Source organism: Podarcis liolepis (genome assembly GCF_965112155.1).
Source record: "Podarcis liolepis genome assembly, chromosome: 7".
Taxonomy (NCBI): domain Eukaryota; kingdom Metazoa; phylum Chordata; class Lepidosauria; order Squamata; family Lacertidae; genus Podarcis; species Podarcis liolepis.
This window is the reverse complement of record NC_139561.1, coordinates 72,646,637-72,660,879: the sequence shown is the minus strand read 5'-3', so window position 1 is coordinate 72,660,879 and position 14,243 is coordinate 72,646,637. Positions and strand designations below refer to the sequence as shown.

Genomic DNA, 14,243 nt, shown 5'->3' with positions numbered 1-14,243 from the left:
GTCATAAAGCAATATGCTACAGTTGTAAGGGAAATTCTAACATCACATGGGGGTCCCCAAAGCTGAAGCTGGCGTGTGGTGTTTTTCTGATGAAGAGTCCTTGTTCAAATTGTGTTGTATGGGACTGTAGGTCCCGAGTTGCTGGAAAATAACAATGAAAATGATTTTTAAAAAATGGGATGCAGAATTTGTTAGATAGGTTGCTCTCTCAGACACAAGGTGATACCAGAATAAAATTAGAAGCAGAGACCTGCTGAAGCATGCCATGAGGCTGTGACTCACTCACCAGAGAGTCCACTCCCTCTGCGGCGTTTTTGTTTTTTGTTTGCTTCCTGCTATTACTACTAGTAAATGAGTTGGGCAACACATCCAACATGATGGGATTTCCTAGGGCGTAATCCATAAACACGCAGAGAGAGTGTGTGTGCGTTTCGGTGCTTCCGGCGCCCTACTCTTTCTACATAGGGAAAGCTTCCCTTTGATTTTCAACCAGTGATTATTCCCTTCCCGAATAAGTAAAAAGCCACGCAGAGCACCTCTGACAGGAAGAAAGCCTAGTAAAAGCCACCCAAGCCCTACCAAAGAAGACGTTCCCTCAGCTGTGGGAGAATGTGGAGCAGGATCTGAGAAGCAGCCTGAGGAGAAGGTCCAGGATCTGGGCTGATCTATATCCTGTGGAAAGGGGTAAGACCTCTGCTTGGTTTTGAGGTGGCGCCAAATAGGGATGGGTGAATCCGGCAGTTCCACTTTCTCTCAGTTTCTCTTTTTTCAAGCCTTAAGTTCAATCTCCACATTTCCGCATTTATTTTTTTTAAGTCCTCATGAAAATTCATCAGCACTTTGTGTCAATTTATCCTAATATGCACACATTCACATGTAGTTTTGCCTAATAGACACATTTTTGAACAACAGTGTTCCCTGATGGAATACATTTGTATGAATTTGAAAGATCCGAAGGTAGGAAGTGGGCTCAGTCAGAGTGTTATGGAGCCCTAAAATCTGTAACCCCCTTGAGTGGAGCATCTTCCTGGGTGGTTAAGTGTAACTTTAGGCAATTTATGGTTTCCACTGGCTCCTCCTGAACCTCAGATTTGTGAGGGCTAGTAGTGGAGGCCTCCTTCCCTGACAAGGGTCTCTTTGCTTACTCTCTTTATCAGTTGCTGGCATGACAGAGATTCAGATAGTTAATGATGCAAAGAGAGCAAAGAGGATTTTTCTAATTATTATTATTCCCTCACTCTAAAAACCCCAATTCAGAGTTATCAAATGTTTTGGGAGGAGGATGCTGGGACAGACAAGGCATTTTGTACTTCAGGCTTTTATTGAGCTTACTCTTTTAAGTTCTGGTACAGACCCCTGGCCTTTGCATAAGATGTGCTGAGCAGAGAAAAGCCAGGATGTACATATTGTTGAACATAACAAGGAACTATTTATGTCACATATTAAGAACTGCCTCATCAGAAGGGATGGAAGGCTGTCAATTTTGGTTCTCTCGGTTTCTCATGCTTCCATTCTTAAATTCAGTTCTCTACATTCCTGCTGCACTTTGCTTTTTTGAAAAAAAAATCCTCATGAAAATTCACCAGCATTTTCGTGAGAAATTCTCCTAAGAAATACATTTTTGTATGCTGCTTTGACTAATATACACACAACTTTTGCAAACGACATTTTCCAACTCAATGCATTTTTGTCTATTATTTTCACTAATTTGTTAAATTTTATGTGCACTTTTCCTGAACATATGCATTTTTGGCAAACTTTGATTGGAGAACCGCATCACAAAATTGGGATAGGTTTCGAAGAAGGGCTATGTTTCTGTTCTCATATGGTAGAGCATTTGCTTTGCATGTGAAAGGCTCCTGATTCAATTCCAGGCATCTCCAACTAGGGCTGGGAAAGACTCCTTAATGGAAACCTTGGATAGCCAGTCAAAGTAGTCTATATATAGCTCAATGGACCAATTGGTCTGACTCAATACAAGGTGGCTTCCAATGTTTCTTGATTATGATTACTACTCTCCAAGAGACACTTATTTCCACATGTAATTGTGTGTGTGTGTTTGTGCATTTCAAATAGAGCATGAGTAGCAGTGGCAGCTCCATGTTTTGGAGGGCCCTCAGGCAAGAAACCCTCCATGGGTCCTGTTGCGATTAACTGGGTCAGTTACCTATTGAACTCCTTTTGCTTGCAGAATGAGCAACATTTGGCGAGTGAACCTTGAAGAGTAGACTTCACTTGTTGCAATCACAGTCATGCACAGTGATGTTTGTAGAGTAAGAAAAATATCCAAGTAGTTCACTATAGGATGAACATAACTTGGATAGAAATGTTTCCCGAGCTATCCTAACTCAGAAGGTTAGGGGTACAGGGATAATCTGGGAATCTGGGGGTCCCTATATATCGTGTTGAGGGGAGGGGAGGTGATTTCACTCACTTCCCGTACACCCACTCCCTTGTGTTTATTTACGAGAAGCCAAGTTACAGGGAACCAGGCAGAGGGCCTTCTCGGTAGTTGCACCTACCGTGTGGAACGCCCTCTCATATGATGTCAAGGAAATAAACAGCTATCTGACTTTTAGAAGACATCTGAAGGCAGCCCAGTTTAGGGAAGTTTTAATGTTTGATCATGTTTTTAATATTCTGTTGGGAGCCATCCAGAGTGGCTGGGGAAACCCAGCCAGATGGGCAGGGTATTATTATTAATTATTATTATTATTATTATTATTTTATTATCATCATCCAATTATCATCCCTGGTCTCTTCATGCCTGCTTAACCCTTTGTTTTACACCCCATTGGCAATGCTCTGATTTATATCATACAACTTTTTCTTGTGCGGAGAGAAGGTATGATGCAATTAGTTGATGCCAGACTGTGTGGGGTGAACAGGTTTGTTGAGATCAGAAGGAAATTGCAGAAACAAGGTCTCCTGATGATTCAGAGCCCTATTCAGCAGTGGTGCTAAGATTTTGATCTGTTTTCATATCTGGCCGCCCTGAAGTTTCAAGCACATCTAGACTCGGTCATAAGTCAAATTATGGTCATTCTCATCCTCACAAGCTCCAGAGTTCTTTGGCCTAGTAGCACATAACATTGTACTTTCATGCAAGATAGCACAGAATTCTGTCTGTTGGGTGGCATGGGGAATGATGATGGTGATGATGATATGAATATGTTACTTATACCCACCACCCATCTGACTAGGTTTCACCAGCCACTCTGGGCAACTTCCAACAGAATATAAAAAATATAATGAAACACCAGACATTAAAATTTTCCCTATACAGGGCTGCCTTCAGATGTCTTCTAAAAGTTGTCTAGTTATCTCCCTGACAACTGCTGCAAGGGCGTTCAACAGGGTGGGCACCACTGCCAAGAAGCCCCTCTGCCTGGTTCCCTGTAACTTCTCTTTTCGCAATGAGGGAACTGCCAGAAGGCCCTCGGAGTTGGACTTCAGTGTAGGCTGAATGTGTTGGCTTTTTGCAGTATAGTAACGCTGCAGAGAGCTTGCTGGGGAGACCATGCATTAAAAAGGACTCAAAAAGAAGGTTTTAATAAGAAAAACAAAAACTCCATTTACACTAAATATATTAACAAACAAACATGACCCAACCACCAACCCATCCCCTAGGGTAATGGGAGAGCTAGGTGCTGCTCCTTATATACTACACCCAGATGCTGACACACCTTAATCAAATACAACTCAGCAGCACCTGCTATGTTTCACAGCTGTAAAGCTGGGTCTCGTTATCTTGCCCTGGCCCTTGCTCTGGCCCCTTAAAGACATACACATGGAGTGGAACAATGATGAACCTTTACATTTAAAGAAACCATTCAACATTTCCCCTGCGGTTCATCATTGTGGAACAAAAACATAAAGCATACTTTGTACATGTTTTTCATGTGTAACCTTTGGAAGAGCTTTAGTAAAAATGTCTGCAATTTGACTATCACCTGGAACATTCAAATACAACCATTTCATCAGCAATTAGTTTCTTTACAAATTCTAAACGTAATCTTAAGACTCTGGTGCGCTGCGTATTGGTCTCTGAACACAGGATAGCAAGTCCACTCTGGGAATCAAGGTAAACTCTTACTGGTAGTGTTACTTGCATCTGTAGGTCTGCAAATACTTGCAGATACCATTCTACATCACGAGTGGCCTGAACGCATGCACATAATTCACTCTCTGTTGTGGAGAGACAAATAATGGTTTGTGTCTGGGACTTCCATTCAAAAGGACAACCGTTGTAACAAAACACCATACCAGACACACCCCTGCAATTATTTTGTTCCACTGCATGAGATGCATCGCAGAAAATTTCAAAACCTTTGTCAATACTTGTTGTAAACTGCAACCTATAATGTTTGGTATGTTTAAGGTACATTACCACTCTCTTAAGAGCAGAGAAACATTGTGTAGTGGGCTTTTCCACAAATTTTGCCAGAAAGTGAAAAGCATAAGTTATATCTGGTCTTGAGATTCTTTGAATGAAATTTAGCTTGCCTATAGCAGAACGATACAAAGTTTTGTTAGGAAATGGCTTATCTTCACCTGTAAAGGTGAAACCACACACCATAGGTGTTTCCTTCCCATTTGCATTTTCTAAACGTAGCATTTCAACTAGATCATCAATTTTTGCAGTTTGATGAACCAGAAAAGATCCATTTTTGCCTTTCTCAATTTGCATGGATAAGTAATTTTTAGCTATGCCTAATTCCACCACATCAAATTTCTTCTGTAACTGTGAAACTACCTGTTCATATTCCTGTTTAGTTTTTGTAAAAATTAACACGTCATCTACATACACACATATTTTTGTTACAGAGTTTGCCCTTTCCTTTATAAACACACAATTGTCTGCCTTTCCTTGTGAAAAACCAATATCTAGCAATTCTTTTGCTAAAGTTTGGTGCCAATTCCTTCCACTTTGGTGCAGACCATAAAGGGATTTATTTAATTTGCATACCAAACCTTCAGCAGCGTCTATTCCTTCAGGGACACGCATAAAAATTTGTTCTTTTAAATCTGCAAACAAATATGCAGTTTTTATATCTAGGTGATAGAATGTCCACGTTGTGATGCATCTTTTAACAAAAGCTTAACTGTTTCATATTTTACACTTGGTGAATAGCACAAATCATAATCTTCGCCTGGAATTTGTTGAAAACCTCTAGCAACTAATCTTGCCTTGTACCTTACAACTTCATTTTTGTCATTCATTTTAACTCTATAAACCCATTTTGAATCAATAAGTCTCATATCTGGGGTTTGTGGTACAAGAGACCAAGTGTTATGCTCTTTTAAAGAAGCTATCTCAGAGTTCATAGCTTTATACAAATTTACAGCTTGGTGCTTAGGTAAATTCTGAACATCATTGTAGCTTTTTGGCTCAAAAACCGCCTTATTGGCATACACAGTATTAAAATGTTCATCTGCAAAACGTTGTGGCTTCTGCCTCTTTCTATCTGAACGTCTCAGTCCGGAAGGAGAGTCAGACTCCTCAGACTTAAAGGGACTAAGTGAACTACTAGTTTCAGGTTGTAAATCATCATTGTCAGACTGAAGAGGTGCCTGTAGGCTAAGCTCACGGTCAGAAAACTCAAAAGAATCTAACCTCCCCTCAGGTGCCTGTGACTTTAAATCAAACAAATTATCAGATTCAACAAGCTTTTTGTCTTTCCCCATTAATTCAGAAGCACCATCTCCTGCTGCTGCTGCTCCTGCTTCCTCTTCTTCCTCAGTATCATTTATACCAGTGTTTCCCAACCACTGTTCCGCGGCACACTAGTGTGCCGTGAGATGTTACCTGGTGTGCCGTGGGAAAAATTAAAAAGATTTTTTTTTTTGTAAAAGTCAAATTAGGTCCTAATCTATCCCTCGAGCGCCCCTTGTCCGTTATTGTGACGCATGAAGCGTGTTCCCGCCCACTCCCCGCCCTCCCTTGCTCCTCTCTCTCTCTCTGTGGCGCTCTCCGCCGCTTCCTGCTGGGCATGCGCAGCTCGCCTCGTGCTTCCGTTCCGGCCCCTCCTTCCCCCGACTACCCCGCCGCTCCGTTCCTTTCTCTTTCTCGCATGTCAGAGAGCGGCGGCGCGAGCGCGGCGGTTCCCTCAGGGCTGACGGAGGGCTCGAGGAGGAGGAGGCAGGACGTGGAGGTGGAGAAAGCGGCGGCGGCCACCCCCCACCTCCGGCTCCAGGCCCGTGTAGAAAGCTGAGGGGGAGAGATAGATAGAGGTGGGCAGCGGCGGCGACCACGACCAACCGCCACAGTAGTTGTAGCGGCGGCGACGGCGAGCAGGGACTCCCGCTCTCTCTCCGTCGTGTCTCTCTCTCTCTCTCTCTCCCGGGCCCGTCCGTTGAGTCTCCCGCGCGTCTCGGCTACAAGATGAGCATCGAGATCCCGCCGGGTCTGACTGAGCTGCTGCAGGGCTACACGGTGGAGGTGCTGCGGCACCGGCCGCCGGACCTGCTGGCCTTCGCCGCCGAGTACTTCGCCAAGCCGCGCTCTCCTTCCTGCCTCACTTTGCTGCCTCCTCCTCCCCACCCCCAAAGCTTGGAGGTTCCCCGGCGCCGACCCGCAGGTTTGACCCCCTTCTCACACCTGTTCACGCTCCTTGCACGGAATGGGGCGGATGGGGAGGAACGGGGCTCGCCGCTGCCTCCGCTCGCCCTCCCCCCCTCCGCCGGCGGTCCCGCGATTCTTGGCTTTTTGGCGGTTGGCACAGAAGGAAGGCAAGGGGGAGGGGAAAAAATTGAAACTTACACTTTCGTGCGTCCCTCCCGGCGTGACGCTGCGCGCTGACGTCACGGGGCTGTAATGGTGGTGTGCCTCGAGATTTTTTTCATGAAACAAGTGTGCCTTTGCCCAAAAAAGGTTGGGAAACACTGATTTATACCATTAGTATCTTGGAAGACAGCAACTCCATTCCAATTTACAGTTTGTATCATGCTTCTGGTAATATGAAATTTGCCAGTTGCTGGTATGTAAATTCTGTACGCCCCCTGCTGGTAGCCCATTAATTTTCCCTGAACACTACATTCACCCAATTTCTGCTTAGCGTGATAATGCATAATTACATCTGAACCCCAAATATGTAGGTATTTCAGATTAGGGCGTTTTTTAAACAGCTTCTCATAGGGGGTGACATCTAAACCAGTATGATAACTGTGATTTCTAACATAACAAAAGGCATTGAGTGCTTCAGCCCAAAACGCTTTGGACAGATTAGCATCGTGCAGATAAGTTTTAACCCCTGCCTGCAAGTCACGCTGCACAACTTCAACAAGCCCATTTTGCCAGGGACTTCGGGGGCAAGATAACTCATGAGTAGTCCCCTGCGCTTCCAGGAATTTCTCAAAATCCTCAGAAACAAATTCCCCGCCCCGGTCAGAAAACAGGTTCTTAATAGGTTTGTTAAAGTGCGTTTTTACCCAGTTGTAAAAAAACCTTGTACTTCTCAAATGCTTGGGACTTCTCAGCTATTGCATAAGTCCAACAATATCTACTATACTGGTCTATCAGGGTAAGCCAGTACTTCGAACCTCCTAATGATGGTGGGAGTGGCCCAACTAAATCACAATGTACACGCACAAATGGCTCAGTTACTTTCCTATCTGAGCACCTACCCTTGCGTGCAACCTTAATCTTATTCTTGCAACAGGATAGACACTGCATAAAGAATTTACATGGTTTTAAGTTGAGGCCATTGACAATATTATTTGTCTTAATTACATCAGCAAAATTCAGGTGTCCCAGAATTCTGTGCGCCTCGTGGACACACCCAGAATGTGGCCTTACATTCCTCAACCCCTGGCTTGACTGTGCTGCTCTGCAATTTATAGGCGATTGGGAGTAGGTGCGAAAATACAGCCTATATAAACCATCAGATTCCTGGGCATACAATAGACGTTTGTTCCCATCGAAAAACTCACACATTGACTTTATGAAACGCACAGTTATGCCTCGACGGGCAAAACACCTTACTGACAATAAATTGTCCACTGACGGGCAGTAAATGCAGTTCGCTATTGTAATGTTTAAAGAGTCAAGTTTAACAGTACCCCTGCCAAGCGACTGCAGGACTTGTGAATTGGCTAAATGTACATTACCAATTTCCTCTTCGAAATAAATAAACAAGCTTCGATCATTGCAAACGTGCTGAGATGCTCCTGAGTCGATAACAAAAGACTTCCACTTGGCATCTTTAATTCTTTTACGATCTGTTGTCCGAGCATGAAAAGCTCGCGGGTCGTTTCTGTCTTTACAGTACGATGTCGGCTGCTGGGCTGATGACCGTGATTGACGAACTGAAACAGGCTTGGGAGTACTTTGCTTTCTTTTGGATCTGCAGTCCCTTGCAAAATGTCCTTGCTTATTGCAGAACCAACAACGCTTTGCAGCTTTAAATGCAGTTGTATCACCACAAGTTTGCATATGGTGTTCCTCATTCTTTCTGGAAACAGGAGTGCTTATGGCACAAGCCTCCCTTCTATCCAACTCGCTCATTAATCTTGCCGTTACCCCTTCCACAGTTAATTGTGCTGGTGGAACGGCAGATATCTGGCTAGCTATACCATCAAAGTCCTCATTAAGGGAACAAAGGATGATAAAAACATACTGAATATCAGGTATCTCCATGTCCCTTCGAATTAATTCGCAGCGTATTGCCTCCAGACGTCTCAAGTGTGCTGCCAAATCACCACCAGGCTGCAACTTCGTCTGGTACAACTGCTTGAAAAACATCAATGCAGATGCTGACTCTTTTCTAACATGCACTGCTGCAAGACTGTCCCACATTTCTTTGGCAGTTTTCTTATTTCTTATATAGACTACTTGCTGGTTGCTGACTGCCAAATTAATTATCGCCCTGGCTTTCGCATCTCCTTTCGACCAAGCATTAGTTACAGGGTCAGGAGGGTCATCAGTTACATAGGTCCATACTTCTCTAGAGGTCAAAAGCGCCTCCACCCAAAAAGACCATAAACTATAGTTCTCATCTGTCAGCTGTGGGAAGACCAGAGCCTTCTCAGCTTCAGAAACCCGGTCAACCATTCTGGAACTCTTCCAGACCCACAAAAACTACGCTAACAGGAGAAGGAGTTTTCAAACCTTTCTCAGAGTCCAAAAATATGCAGTCATCCACTCAGCAGCTGGGCCCATAACCAAAGATGTTGGCTTTTTGCAGTATAGTAACGCTGCAGAGAGCTTGCTGGGGAGACCATGCATTAAAAAGAACGGACTCAAAAAGTACTTAAAGAAGGTTTTAGTAAGAAAAACAAAAACTCCATTTACACTAAATATATTAACAAACAAACATGACCCAACCACCAACCCATCCCCTAGGGTAATGGGAGAGCTAGGTGCTGCTCCTTATATACTACACCCAGATGCTGACACACCTTAATCAAATACAACTCAGCAGCACCTGCTATGTTTCACAGCTGTAAAGCTGGGTCTCGTTATCTTGCCCTGGCCCTTGCTCTGGCCCCTTAAAGACATACACATGGAGTGGAACAATGATGAACCTTTACATTTAAAGAAACCATTCAACAGAATGATGGGGGGGGGAGACGCTCCTACAGGGGCAAGGCTGTTTAGGGCTTTAAAAGGCTTGTTGCTGTTGTATTGATCATCAGCCAATGGGGCAGTAGGCAAGGGTACCATCTTGAATAAAATATTGGGGGGCCTAGGTAAGCCCCGCCCTGCATATGTAGCACATGCACACAGTTGAATGGCAATGCTCATTAACTTTTTTGGGGGGGCTGGCCCCTTCGTTGTTGGACTACAACTCCCAGTAACCCTAGCCAGCATGACCAATCAGCAGGGATGATGGGAGTTGTGGTCTAATATAACATCAAGAAACCCACCCGTTGTCTATTCTTGAACAGGGATGGGAGACAAATTTGATTCCATTTGCATTTAAAGGTGAACACTTTCTGAAACAATACATAGGCCGAAACAGAGCCAGACTTCTAAATTCAAACTTCTTCTTCGAATTTGGCAATGAATTTATCCAGTCAAGTAACGTGTACAAAAATGCATACGCTACGGTAAAGTGTGCATAAAAATGCATATATTAGTGAAAGCAACATTCAGAAGAGCATTATACTAAATAAAATTTCTCTGCAGAAATGTGCATTTATACAAAAATGTGTGTATTTGGGGAAATTTGCAATTAAATGCTGATGAGGACTTTAAAGGCGGGAAACCACAAACTGGTGTTGAAATGTGAAGAAATGATCTTGAGATAAAAAAAATGAAACTGAAAAATGTTACTGATATCCTGTGTACAGAGAGGTATGATCCAGTGCAGGAGATATGTGCCCTGCTTCTGACCCTCTCCAATATCTGTCAGGAAGCCTTGTGAGCATTGCATCATGTTTTACTGGTTCCATTTGAATCCTACCTTCTGAAGTGGCTGAGATTGTTGTGAGAAAAGCGTGTCGTTGCAGGCGAAAACGTGCCACTCCAAGGGCAGCTGGGGTGGGGAGAGAGGTTGTCTGCCTGCTGCGAACTGACATTTAACTTGCAAAGACCAGATGAAGGCGTCCGTGCAGCTTTGGGGCAATGGCTTTCTGTGCTTGCTGGAAGGAAGTCATTAAACGTTGTCATTAGATTTATGACTAATGATAGCGAGAAGCTCTTTCCCTGGAGCTTTGGTAGCAGACAGACCGTGGCTCGGTCACAAGAGCCTTTCAGAAGCAAATCTAGGTTAGCAATGGCTTGTCATGGCTCTCCCGCCCTCTTGCAGTTAATTGTCTTCCTCTTAGCCTTACTCAACATTGCATTTCCTTGGTGGCAGTGATGACACCCCTTGTTTCTTCACTCCCAGTGACTACGCAGGTGCCTCTTGCAGGGTCCTTCTGGTTTGTGGAAGTTGGCAGTGTGGCAAAGAGCCTCAAGCTTCAGACTGGCAGAGGGTTCGTTCGCAAGCACCCAAAACTCGCCTATTGATGAACTCCCTCTATCAACTTGGATTCAGTGGAGAATATCCTTCCTCTAGACTCTGGTAAGTGGAGACTGCACTTACAGATGCAATTCTTAGGGCATTTGCTGGGAATATCTTCTGATTTTGCAGCCCTTTCCCAAAATGCTCAGAGGAGCTTGGTTGCACTCACAACACTGCATTTCCATTGAACAATAAGTACAATTATTGTTGTGATTGTGATTATATTTTGATTTCTTTCCTACCCTTCACCACTAGGTCTCAGACCTTGTTTCTGCACTTAATATTAAAATTGGTTCAGAAGAAATAATGATGATATTTAATAGTGTTAAAGTAATTATTATTATTTTTCAGGTCAGGCTTCCATTGGACTTTTTAATTTGTCTCTTAAACTGTGTCAAGGATTAACCATTACAAACATATAAAATTCAAATCATGTTGTTGTTGTTGTTTAGTTGTTTAGTCGTTTAGTTGTGTCCGACTCTTCGTGACCCCATGGACCTCCACTATGACCTGTCCATCTTGGGTGGCCCTGCATGACATAGCTCATAGCTTCCCTGAGTTATTCAAGCCCCTTCGCCATGGCAAGGCAGTGATCCATGAAGGGGATTCAAATCCTACACATAGTAAATACTACAAGGTTGATGTATGCTAAAGCCCATAAACCATACAAATCAGATATAACGAGGGGAAATGGTGAGCAATAAAATTTTATTACATTAGCAACTATGTTAAAGAACAGAGGAAACTATCAATAGCAACTTGGCGAATGGCGTTTACTAACCAGTTACATAAAAAAGGGAACTGAGAATATCCAGAGGCTGAATGGACTACTTTCTATTACAATGGGTGAAAGAGGTTTATAAGTGTGATATCATAATGCTTGAGGTGTAAATATAAGATTATTTTCACTAAATGGTGTGTGTGTCTGTGTGTATGCTTAATAATGTTGTGTATTTTGATATGGTCCATTACAAATGCAAAAATTCTCTTTTTTTGGTATGCTTCTTCTGGTAGAAGTAAAAGATTTGGAATTTAATAATAATAATAATAATAATAATAATAGCAGTGATGATGATGATGCACTCAGGGGGTCCCTCCCTGATTGTTCCCCTCCTCTTTGCCACTGTCCCTGCGATCCTAAGATTGCCCTCTTCCTCTGGGCCCAATGTGAATAACCGTCCATAGAGAACAGGCGGGGTGAGCTGAGGTTGTTCCTGTCACTGCTCACTCAGTCCAAGAGAGGGCAGAGGACCGACCATGTCTCAGGGACAGAGCATCTGCTTTGCATGCAGAAGGTCCTAGGTTCAATCCCTGGCATCGCCAGGTAGGGCTGTGCATGCCCCCTGCCTGAAACCCCAGATAGCCACTGTCGATCAGTGTAGACAATACTGAGCCAAGTGGACCAAGTGTTTGACTTAGTTTAAGGCAGTTCCCTATAAGACATCAGGGGTCAGCAGTGAGTATGATGAGGCATGAACTTCTGCAGGTAACTAGCACACAGGCAACAATATGCAGTGGTACCTCAGGATAAGAACTTAATTCGTTCTTAACCTGAAACTGTTCTTAACCTGAAGCACCACTTTAGCTAATGGGGCCTCCTGCTGCCGCCGCACCGCTGCTGCGTGATTTCTGTTCTCATCCTGAAGCAAAGTTCTTAACCCGAGGTACTATTTTGGGGTTAGTGGAGTCTGTAACCTGAAGCGTCTGTAACCCGAAGTACCACTGTACAGCAGCAGCGCCATTATATGTGGTGGGCAGCTCTGAGCTGTCCACCGTTGTAACTACAGTGGTATCTTGGGTTACATACGCTTCAGGTTACATACGCTTCAGGTTACAGACTCCGCTAACCCAGAAATAGTGCTTCAGGTTAAGAACTTTGCTTCAGGATAAGAACAGAAATCGTGCTCCGGTGGTGCGGCAGCAGCAGGAGGCCCCATTAGCTAGTGGTGCTTCAGGTTAAGAACAGTTTCAGGTTAAGGATGGACCTCCGGAACGAATTAAGTACTTAACCCAAGGTACCACTGTACTCACAATGCACTGACAAGACAGCTGTTTGGAGTACTGTGGGCACTTTTAAATGGCGGCTTCTCAGCCACCTACCATTGCTGTTAAGTAATACCAGACCTGGTCTGGCAGGAGGGCAGGGAGAGGGCTAACACACCCCCCCCATAGCATTATCAAGGTGGGCCCTGACTGAGTTCTGCTGCCCGAAAATGCTGGCTACTTATGCTACGTCTATGAGCTGGAGGCTGCATGCACACAACGTATTTGGAACACATGACTCCCCCTTGCCCAAGAATCCTGAGAACTGTAGTTTGTAAAGGGTGTTGGGAATTGTAGTTCTGTGAGGGACAAAGTAGAGCTCCCAGGATTCTTGGGCAAGGGGAAGTTATGCTGTTTAAATGTTTGGTGTGTCCGCAGATAGGGTGTTTAAACTTCCTTTCAATGTATTGCAGAGCTGTACCTACTGAGGTAGGTGGGCATGTGACGGACGAGTCCCCTCAGCAATGTCCCAAACATCCAACTTTCATTTAAATAAAAAATCAAATTAAATTAAGTCTCCAGCCTTTTGAACTTGTGTGGAGAGATAAGAGGATCTGACCGCAGGCATTGTTCTACCAAATTACTCCCTCAGAAGTATCTTTGGAGTGCTCATGTGCCCCCCTTGACATTCCTTTTATCCGTAGGACTGTTCAGTCCAAGCCTTGTTTAAAGATAAATAACTGGAAGAAGGGCGAGATGGGGGTGGAGGCAACCTGGAGTTAACAACACCTGGAGAATGAATTCTAGAGTGGGAAGAGAAGGGCCAAAGTTCAATTATGGTGGTGGTGATGGGACAAGGGGAGGGAGAGCAGAGAAAGGAAGAAAGATTTGTCCCACATTTTAAGACTTCTGAAAGAGAAATGACACTGTATTCACACTCCTATGCTAAACATTTTTTCTCTGAAGTTCCATTGATTTGGATAGACTTCGCTTATAAGGAAGCACCCTCAGAATTCAGGGATGTGCAAATCTATCAGTTTTGCTTTCTATCCGTCCCGTCCCCCCCAATTCTTAAGTTTGGTTCTCCACATATCCTTGTGAATTAAAAAAAAAAAAAACTTCCCATGAGAACTCACCAGCCTTCTACGGTATATTTCTCCCAATAAACACATATTTGTATGTGCATTTGTATACAACACTTCACTAGAGAACTGAATTGCAAAGTGTGAATTCCAACAGAAGGTTGTGTTTTGGTTCTCATATTGTTTCGGAAAATGCATACTAGGGAGGTTCACCTTTAAATGTGAACTG

At 43.8% G+C, this 14,243-nt stretch overlaps 1 long non-coding RNA gene across 1 annotated transcript; it reads left to right on the top strand.

Moving 5' to 3' along the window:
- The first annotated feature begins 363 nt into the window (after positions 1 to 363).
- LOC310710999 lies at positions 364 to 11,010 on the top strand. The gene is made up of 2 exons (XR_014528325.1): positions 364 to 684; positions 10,844 to 11,010. It is a non-coding gene; the product is annotated as an uncharacterized lncRNA (long non-coding RNA).
- The last annotated feature ends 3,233 nt before the right edge of the window (positions 11,011 to 14,243 follow it).